This window comes from Asparagus officinalis, chromosome 7 (genome assembly GCF_001876935.1).
Source record: "Asparagus officinalis chromosome 7, Aspof.V1, whole genome shotgun sequence".
NCBI lineage: Eukaryota > Viridiplantae > Streptophyta > Magnoliopsida > Asparagales > Asparagaceae > Asparagus > Asparagus officinalis.
This window is the reverse complement of record NC_033800.1, coordinates 56540279-56549418: the sequence shown is the minus strand read 5'-3', so window position 1 is coordinate 56549418 and position 9140 is coordinate 56540279. Positions and strand designations below refer to the sequence as shown.

Sequence of the window (9140 nt, the reverse complement as noted above, 5' to 3'; positions counted from 1 at the left end):
TTGTGTTTGGATTCATTACAACGAAATTGCAATTTTTTTTATTTTTTTTTAATTTTATTTTCCACAAAAAAGAAGAAAGGGGGTGAAAAAGGAGAATTAAATAACTCAAGGGGCTTCTAGAAGGAATCTTACTACAATATCTGGCTTAATGCCCTTTAGAAAGCAGGTCGACACAAAAGGAATCTGATAGACTTTGAACGGGCCATCAGAACCTTCACGCCTACTACAAAGAAAAGTGGCACGATGAACACCAAAACTTTGTGAAAACAGTGAGAATGCACTCAGTTTGTTGCCGCAGAGAAAATCATATTATATAAATCACAACTAAAACAGTTACGAACCAACAATAAGAGTGTGCCTCATCAACGTCCAAACTAAACTAAACCAGACTGGTTTTTTTTTTTTTTCCTTAACCAGAACAAAGTTAAACCATATTAAGGGTATGTTTATAAAAGAACTTAGTTTAAGAACAAGTTTTTGAGCTAGAAGGAACTAGTTCAATTTAGACTCGAACTAAAAACATGATTTTCGACCAATATCGTACACAACTTAAAATAGGTCTTTTGAAGTTGCCAAACGCACCCTAAAATTAGAGATGGACTAGATCCACTGAATACTTTATTCAGCTATCCTGAAACATGACTTCATGCGTCGAACAACCAGAATAAACATAGTGAACCAAATAGAATAGTTAGATTCGTACGATCCACCATAAGAAGTTTGAAAAATAACATAGAGGACCTCACACAAATGCCAGCATTCAGATTCAGAAGAGAATACCAAACTCACAAAATAGCGACAATAAACAGACATCATGAACATTACATACGAGGAACTGAAGAGCATGAAGAGCACATATGGAGAACTGAAGAGCATGGTTATTACATGAACCAGATGATCATCAGATCTGATGATTATAATGACAACCTGATTACGTTGATGCAAAACTCATCCACAGTGAAGTACAAATTCAGCATAAAAAATAGAAACTAAAAGCATAAGTAGAAACTACAACAAGGACTACCTTATAACAAACAAGTGGTACAAAGAGTACATATAGAATAAGATCACAAGACTTGGCTTCAAACACCAGATGTCTATAAACATAAGCAAGTTTTGATCCAGAGAGAAAAAAAGAAAAAAGAGAAAAATATATCTAAACATCAGGGAGAAGATGATGAACATCACCTGAACCAAATATAGAAGGTTTCTATAAAGATGATCAGTATCACTAACATCGAACTCCCTAAACTTCAGTGCTTCATTCAGAAGAACCAATTCGAGTTATTTTGATTCGCTATCATCGATGACGCTTCGTTGAAATCCATGGCAGGCACAGAGAAAGGAGACCCGAATCTGAAATCAGCGTTCACATTGTTTGTCGGTTGGTTGACATAACCCGATTCAACCTGACCAAGAATCTTAGGGAAAGAGAAGAAGCTGAGGCTGGCACTGAAACGCGTCACTTCCTCATATACATTGCTCCCCAGACCGATAACTTGGGTGGTGGTGGTGGTGTTGTAAACATTGTTGTTCCCATTCGAGTTCATACTGTTGTCGTATAAGTTCATCAGTTCATCAATCGATCTCTGATCATCTGAAGCAATCCCCAAATTTGAGACATTGGCTACATTTACAGGATTGTTTGCGGGATTGTTCACAGTCGTAGGCATGTTGAACACTGATGGCTTGTTCTCGTTCACCTGAAAATTTGGTATCAGATCGTTCTGATACTTGCACATAAACTGATGATTGTTCCTTGCTCCTCTATCAAGAAATCCCAGGCGATAATCGCTGTGAGGGCATTCGGAGTTCTTGCAGTTATAGACACATCCATTCACCACCACCTCAGGCTCGCCAGCAGCAGCCCTTTTCTTGATGAACTCGACATTGGTCTCCTCCTTCATCATGATAGGTTTCTGGTTCATCACTTCCTCATCATTCTTCAACTCATCGACACCTTCAACATCATACTCGCTACAGCTGCTACTGAATGAGATAGTTCCAATACTAGGGCAATTCACCGGAGGGAGGCAAGCATCGGGGTGGAGCTCACGGTAGAGATCCTCCTCTTGTTTAACAACAGCGAGCCAAGTAGCACTCTCCTTCGCCGTCATCTTATCTTGCAAACATTTTGACTGCCTAACGAGCCTCCGTATCTTCTCAATATCCGGCGACATATGTTTAATCACCGCAGTCAGAACGCCAACCTTCCACGCTTTTTTCAGATCGTGTGGTTTCTTGTATGGCGGCGGCTTCTGATCCTTTGGAAACCCTAGACTAGGCCACCAGTCCTCCGACCCTGTTGCCACACGAGGTGGCACCACCGCTTCCTTCTAATGGGAACGCCTCTGCGGTGGGTCACAGTGCTGCATCATGCTGATAGCAATGACCCCACGCGTCGTGTCCTGAAGCTCTATGAAGAGAGTGAGGGCTCACCCGGACCAGAGCTCAGCTCCGTCAGGCAGGACACTGAATCCCATTATCAGCCTGATACTTTTGCGATCGCGAGGCCTGCCGCATTACGGTCAAACGTACTTTTCCTTCGCACCATCGCCCGGAGGTTTGGTCCGAGGCGCCGCTCACTGGCTTGCCGTTTCTCCGGGAGTGATTCCATAGCACAAAGCGCCTGAGCTTTGCAGACCTCCATCATCGTTCAACATGTACTTGAGAATCCCGTCCTGGGCTCGTCGGACATCTCTTCCGGCGAGCTTGTTCCTGAGACTGGCGGCTGCTTGGCCACATCGACAGGCTCCAGGCGGCTCCGTCGGCTGTTGCTGCAGTTGGCTGTTGTTGCTGTTCTTTCAGGCGCTTAAGCGGCATCGATAACGGCGCCACATACGGCGCTCAAAGCTCCTGCGACGTCGATGTCATCGTCACTCTCATCATCGTCAGGCGAGAGATCGGCAAAGTTGTCGGCGACTGGGTCCGAGGGTCAGCGTCAAATCGTGGCTATGCGATCGACCGAAGCCGCCTGTTGTTGCAGAGAGGCAAAAGGGTTGTTCTTGTTGTCGTAGCAATTGGGGACAAAGTGGAGGTAGTCGAGGTTGTGGGCAAAGTTCATGGTTTCCATTGTTAAGCCGGCCATTGAAATTGAGTTTGAAGAATTTGGGAGTGGAAATTTCAACGAACACCTGCAATTAAAATAAATAGATATTAGTTGCCCCCCCGGTTGAAATCTATTAAAGAGATGCAGGCATGAGTAAGATTAAAAGAAAGATTGAAGGGTATTCTAAATTTAGTGAATGAAATGAATTTGAGAATATAAGCATCAATATCAAGATATAAAATTCAATTACAATAAGATTTCAGTCCGGTCTTGTTCTTCACACTTTGCTATTAAATGAATTTAAATAAATGATTCATCTCTCTTAAATCCTTTCCCAAGTTCTAAGTTATAGGCTTTCCCTCTTTTAAATCAAAATAAAATACAAAATCATTGTGAGTCAAACATTAAAGATTAAGAATCCCGAATCCTACAAGTACTCAGCTGAAAAGGATCCAATTTCTTCAGAAACAAAAAACTTAACTTGCATAAAAAAATCTGAGTGTTTAATATCTAAACAAAGTAGGCGCCGGCCAATATTAGGTTGATTTCTACAAATAGGAGATCAATTGCAGCAAATATCAAAGGAAAAGGCCGAGAAATTTCTTTTAATAGAAGTTATCTTGTGCCCAACAGAGGAGGCATCGATCAGAAATAGAAAGTAAAATTGAAATCAAATTAGAACTATTTATTACTGAAAGGGAAGTTATTAAATACAGAGAGCCAAAAATAAAGGAAGATTAATTGCTTCGAAAATGGAAATTTAATTGAGTAGACACCTGTTCATGTTCATTTATAAATACACGAAAACAGAAGGAAGAAAATTGAGCTTTATTATCTACTGGATCTGATCATTAATCCCAAAATTATAAAAAAAAAATTATTAATAAAAAATACAGAATAAAATCCATGACAAAAAAAAATCAGGTAAGGGAAGGTTTGTAGTAAAACTTGCAGATTAAGACAGAGCTAGATATTTTCCCAAAAATTCCAAACTAATAGGATAACAAAAAACACAATAACATATAATACAGTGAGGATAGCAACCAATCAAAATCAAACCTTTATAGAAAAGATCGATTCTTTGGGGGAGAGAAAAAAATCAATTTTACAGCAGATCCAACACAAAACCAATCAAAGAACTGCAGACTCTTCATACAACTTATTAAAATAACGAACTATTCCAGAAAATTTAAAAGAAAAACCCCAGCAGATAATAATAATAATAAAAAGCAAGAAACAGAGAAAAAGCCTAAACAGGAACAGATAGAAGAGAAAAAAGAGCTGACCTTTTTGTGGGTTTTCCTGTTCACACCATGAAAATCCTGCTCGAGAGAGGCAGATGAAATGAATTAAGAGAGAGAAAACTAAAGATGGGTCGTTGGTCTCCTCTTCTTCTTCTTTATTCTTCCTTTTTTTTCATTTGAGTTTCTCTCTCCTTCACCACCTCCTCTGTTGTAAACAAAGCCTTCGCTTGTGTAAAAATACGAGCTTTGACAGGATGAGAGAGAGTTTCTAGAGAGAGAGAGAGAGAGATATATATAACTGGGGTTAAATTAACTTGGGTTAGAGAGTGTGAAAGAGTTAAATGTGATCCGCGTCCAAACGCGCGGACTTCCTGGAGCCCGCCGTTTGGGAGTATTTACGATATTACCATGACAACAACGAGGTTCGTGAGTATATACTGTACGTATTTGGTATTTGTTGAGAGCACTTTTTTTCAGATAACAACCCTTTGTTTGTAAATTTGCGGAGGCTTGTTTAGTGGAGTTCTTTTAATAAGCCCTCAAGTTTTACCCTTTCTAAAGAAGTGCTAACATTCTATTTTGACGAAGGACCTAAGTTTAATTTGCCCCTCTCTTGTAAGGAACCCTTAACTTTCTTTTTATGGCCCTGAAACCCCTAAGTTTTTTTTACGATATTAAGGGTTCAGTTGTCAAAAAAAAAAAAAACTGGGGGCTTTTTAGAAGATAGAGATAAATTTTAAAGACTTGTATGAAAACATAAAGCCAATAGCTTATTATAAAAAGAAATAAAACTTAGGGGCTTTTTAGACGGTCCTCGTGTTTTGAGGAAACGTTGTTCTCACTCAAATTTAAGTCAAAGTCTCCAAGAGATATAAGGCTTGATTGAATACGAAAGAAAAGAATAGATTTTAGCTGTACTCTTGGATTAGTTTGATGGGTTGATATATGAGAAATAAAAAAATGGGAAAAACAAGTGGACAATATATTTTAAAGAGAGAGTTCAAAGTTGAAGTAGGCGGCTAAAGTGCAAGGATGGCATGCGGTATGTATCTTATTGTATATGTAGTGTTATAAATTGTGAGATACGGTGAATAATCAACATTACAAATACCATGGCCATAAGCATCGAAATTATTAAAAATTAAGTCATAACATCAATAAAACCTATAGCATTTCTTTCAATCAGTTTGATTAGAAATTGATCATATATAAAGTCTAGTAGTTGTTATTTATGTAAAACCTCTCAGAGTAAATTTCTTTTTACAATAATATGGTTAGAATATGGTCAAATTCCTACAAGAGTCGAGCTAGAGTATAAATTTGAAAACCTAAACGTAGAAGACATTAATTTCAAGTCCATAATTTGAATTATGTATTTAATGTAAAATAAAGGAGATTGTCGCCTAACTTCTATAGAGCAATATGAACACGGAATTAATTTAATGTGCTCAATTGGAGCCAATAAATTTGAATTGTATGCTCTTAATTATATAAGTTTCTTAATTAATTAATTAATTTGATACTGTAAAATAAATGCTATCATTTTAATGGTCACCAATAATATACAATGCCATAATAAAAATGACTATAATTATTTGGTTTGCACTAGGTCTTTAAATTCTCACAGTTCTTTTTTTTTTTTTTTTTTCTCTCTGATATGATGTTTCGCTACTTTAGAAGTTTGAACTTTATTTTGTCTTTTTTATTATGAATCGTACAATCTTATCCTGAAATGTCTTAAAAAAAAGGATATAGATGAAGTTGAAAAGGAATGCATTTTAAGTTATTTCGGGTTATATCCCGGAATGACTTGAGATTATGTTTGTCAATTGGTCAAAGTGGTTTATAAGTCACTTTTTATAACTTATAAGCCAGTTTGATACGTTTGACGAGCGATTTACTATGGTATATAAGCCACAAAAAATAAGCTAGACACACTACCTTGTTTTTTGGTGGCTTATAAGCTCTACTGTTAAACATAGATTAAAATCTACTAAAACTATCATTTACCAAATAAGTTGGTTATAATCCTCTTGCTTACAATCCATTTGTGAGTTATAAGCTAAGTGGTTTATAATCCAAAATGGTCAAACCTACCCTGGAAAAAAAAGGACGAAGAGTAATATTCCCTATGCAAAATATAACATCGGTATAGACTTTCATGAAAACATTAGTTTACTTCGGAGTTCTTTTTTGAGAGGCACTAGGGACACACCATTTACCACACTTTCAACCACACCACCTCTCTCACTACAGTACACGGGCCCACATGAGATTTTAAAAATTAAAATCTAATGTGGGCCATGTGCACTGTAACGAGAGAGATGGTATGGTTAAGAGTATGGTAGAGGGTGTGTCCCTATCATTACTTTTCTTTTTTACCTCCGTAGCCGCCGCAGGCTTCCGGCCAAGGCCCAACAACCACGTGGTTTACTTTATACGTCTACGCCAAAAAAGCAGCCAGAGTAGATACTGCGGGTCCCACTCGCACCTCTCTCTGCAGTTGCCACGTCGCCATCTTGGCCCTCGTTGCCCGCCAACAAGCTCTCTTCTGACCTTATCCCTTCCCTTTCCCTCTTTGGACAGCCAAATATCTGCTGTTGCTCACAACCTAACCTAAATACGTGTATTAATTTCAAAACATTATATTTTAACGAAATAAGTAATGGCCCATGAATAAATTCCTTTTTTTACTCGCTTCCTACTCAATTCCATCTCATTTTATCATTAATAAAATCATGATCAACCACAAATTAATAAGATTTTTTTAATCTAAATACTATATTGCCAACAGCATATGCATCCTCAACTAATTTATAGCACTTACCATCCTTGAATTGGTAATTTAAGAGCATAAATTGAGGATAACCCTCTCTTTCTCATGAATTCAGAGGTGATAAGTAGGGGTGCCAAACCGTATCCGTATCCGAGGAAATATCTGTAACCGTATCCGTTAGGATACGAATATGGTTACTCAAATCTATAACCGATAGGATATAGTTACGGATATGGTTACGCATATGGTTTGTAGTGAAATATCCGTATCTGTATCCGAAAATATCCGAATACATATTGGTCACACTCTTACGATAGTTTCGATTATTAGATTATGGATTTGTGGTTAATTTTGATGATCAAGATGTCTAATCTTAACTTTTCAATCATAATGAACATATTAACGAACTCTTTTTGTATCACATGACTATATTTTTCTTAATACTATCTAGTTTTCTCATATCCTTTTTGTATCCGCATGCATATCTGTGTATATATCTGCATCTATATCCGTAACTGTATCCAATTTTGACGGATATGGATATAAATTTTTCTTACCGACGTATATCCGTATCTGTATCCGTATCCGAGATGAGTAAGCGGATATGGATATGGTAAGTGCCATATCCGAGCCGTATCCACTCCGTTAACACCCCTAGTGATAAGTGTTGGCAATCGAGTAAGAATGTGATAAATACTATTGGAGGCATAAATGAAGATGATCTATATGATTTACTCTTAACATATTATGTATATGTATATTATCTGAGATAATTTTATATAAAGCAAATAGAGTACAGCTAGATGTAAATTTTGTGGTGAAATTATAACTCATAACTTTTGCAGTAAGAAGAATGGTGTCGTAGGGTCTGAGTGGTGGTGGGGGGAATAGTGTTACGGGTCCAATATACATGCTCTTTGATTATAATGCAATACCAATCTATAATTTAGTATGAATTCTGATTTTTTGCTAAACTTGGTATTGTGAATTAACTCATCAATTTTCCGTTGCCTTGACGATCATTCCTGAGCAATAAAATATATGTTTACAGCTAACCAGCTTTCAAACATATATTCGAAAAAGAAATTTACTTAGGGGAGGTTAGTCACCTAGAACTTAAAATTAGAACTGGGATAATATGTGGGATAAATTTTTAAGGTGTTAGTCACATAGAACTAAAACTAGAACAAAATTTTACAGTGTTAGTCAAGTAGAACTCTAATAAAACTAGAATTTGGATAATGGTACAAAATTATCCCACTTTTTTTATTTTTCTATACAAAAATGAGAGTTCTAGTCTCTCAAATTATTCCAAGTTTTAGCTTGGAACTAGGTGGTAAAAAACTAGAACTCATATTTATTTTGTTATTTTTTATTTTTTATATTTTTTTATCTTTACTTCTTTCCTATTATGGTTATCACCATTAGACCATCATAATAATAATAATTGTCAATATCTTATAGTCTAACGAAAAGTTATTTAATAGTAAAGAATATTCTTGTAAGCAATTATAAATCAATAATAGTAAGTTTAAAATACATAAATAATATTTATATCTTCAAAATGTATAAATATATATTTCATGATTATAAAAATTTATCCCACGTTATTTTATCAAAATATCCCGCTTCATAAAATTGTTCCTATTTATCCCACTAAAATATCCCACTAGTAAAAAATTATTCCGCTTTAACAATTATCCCAATTTGCATCAAAATATCCCAATTGACTAACACCCCCTTAAAAGGTCAGTAATATGAAACATGTAATTTTGGAAACACAAGGGTGCTATTCTTAAAATATGAAGAGTAAATTTCACTAAATCCTGATGAAGTTTTGGGGTGCTTTGCGCTAACCGCCTCAGTTCTTTTCATTTCCACTCAAACCCTTTGGACTTTAGGGTGTCTCACTTAACTCCACGAAGTTTTTCCCCTAAACCCGCACACTCGTAAATGGCCATTGCGATAATAAATGGAAATAAACTCTCTCAATTTTTTTTTCACGTGCTTCCCACGTGCGTTGTCTTACGTGTGCTCAAATTTCACGTGGCAAAAAAACTTTATGTACAGA

The 9140-nt window shown here is 36.4% G+C and overlaps 1 pseudogene; it reads right to left on the bottom strand.

The window, feature by feature from the left end:
• Positions 977-7176, bottom strand: LOC109847179 (annotated as a pseudogene).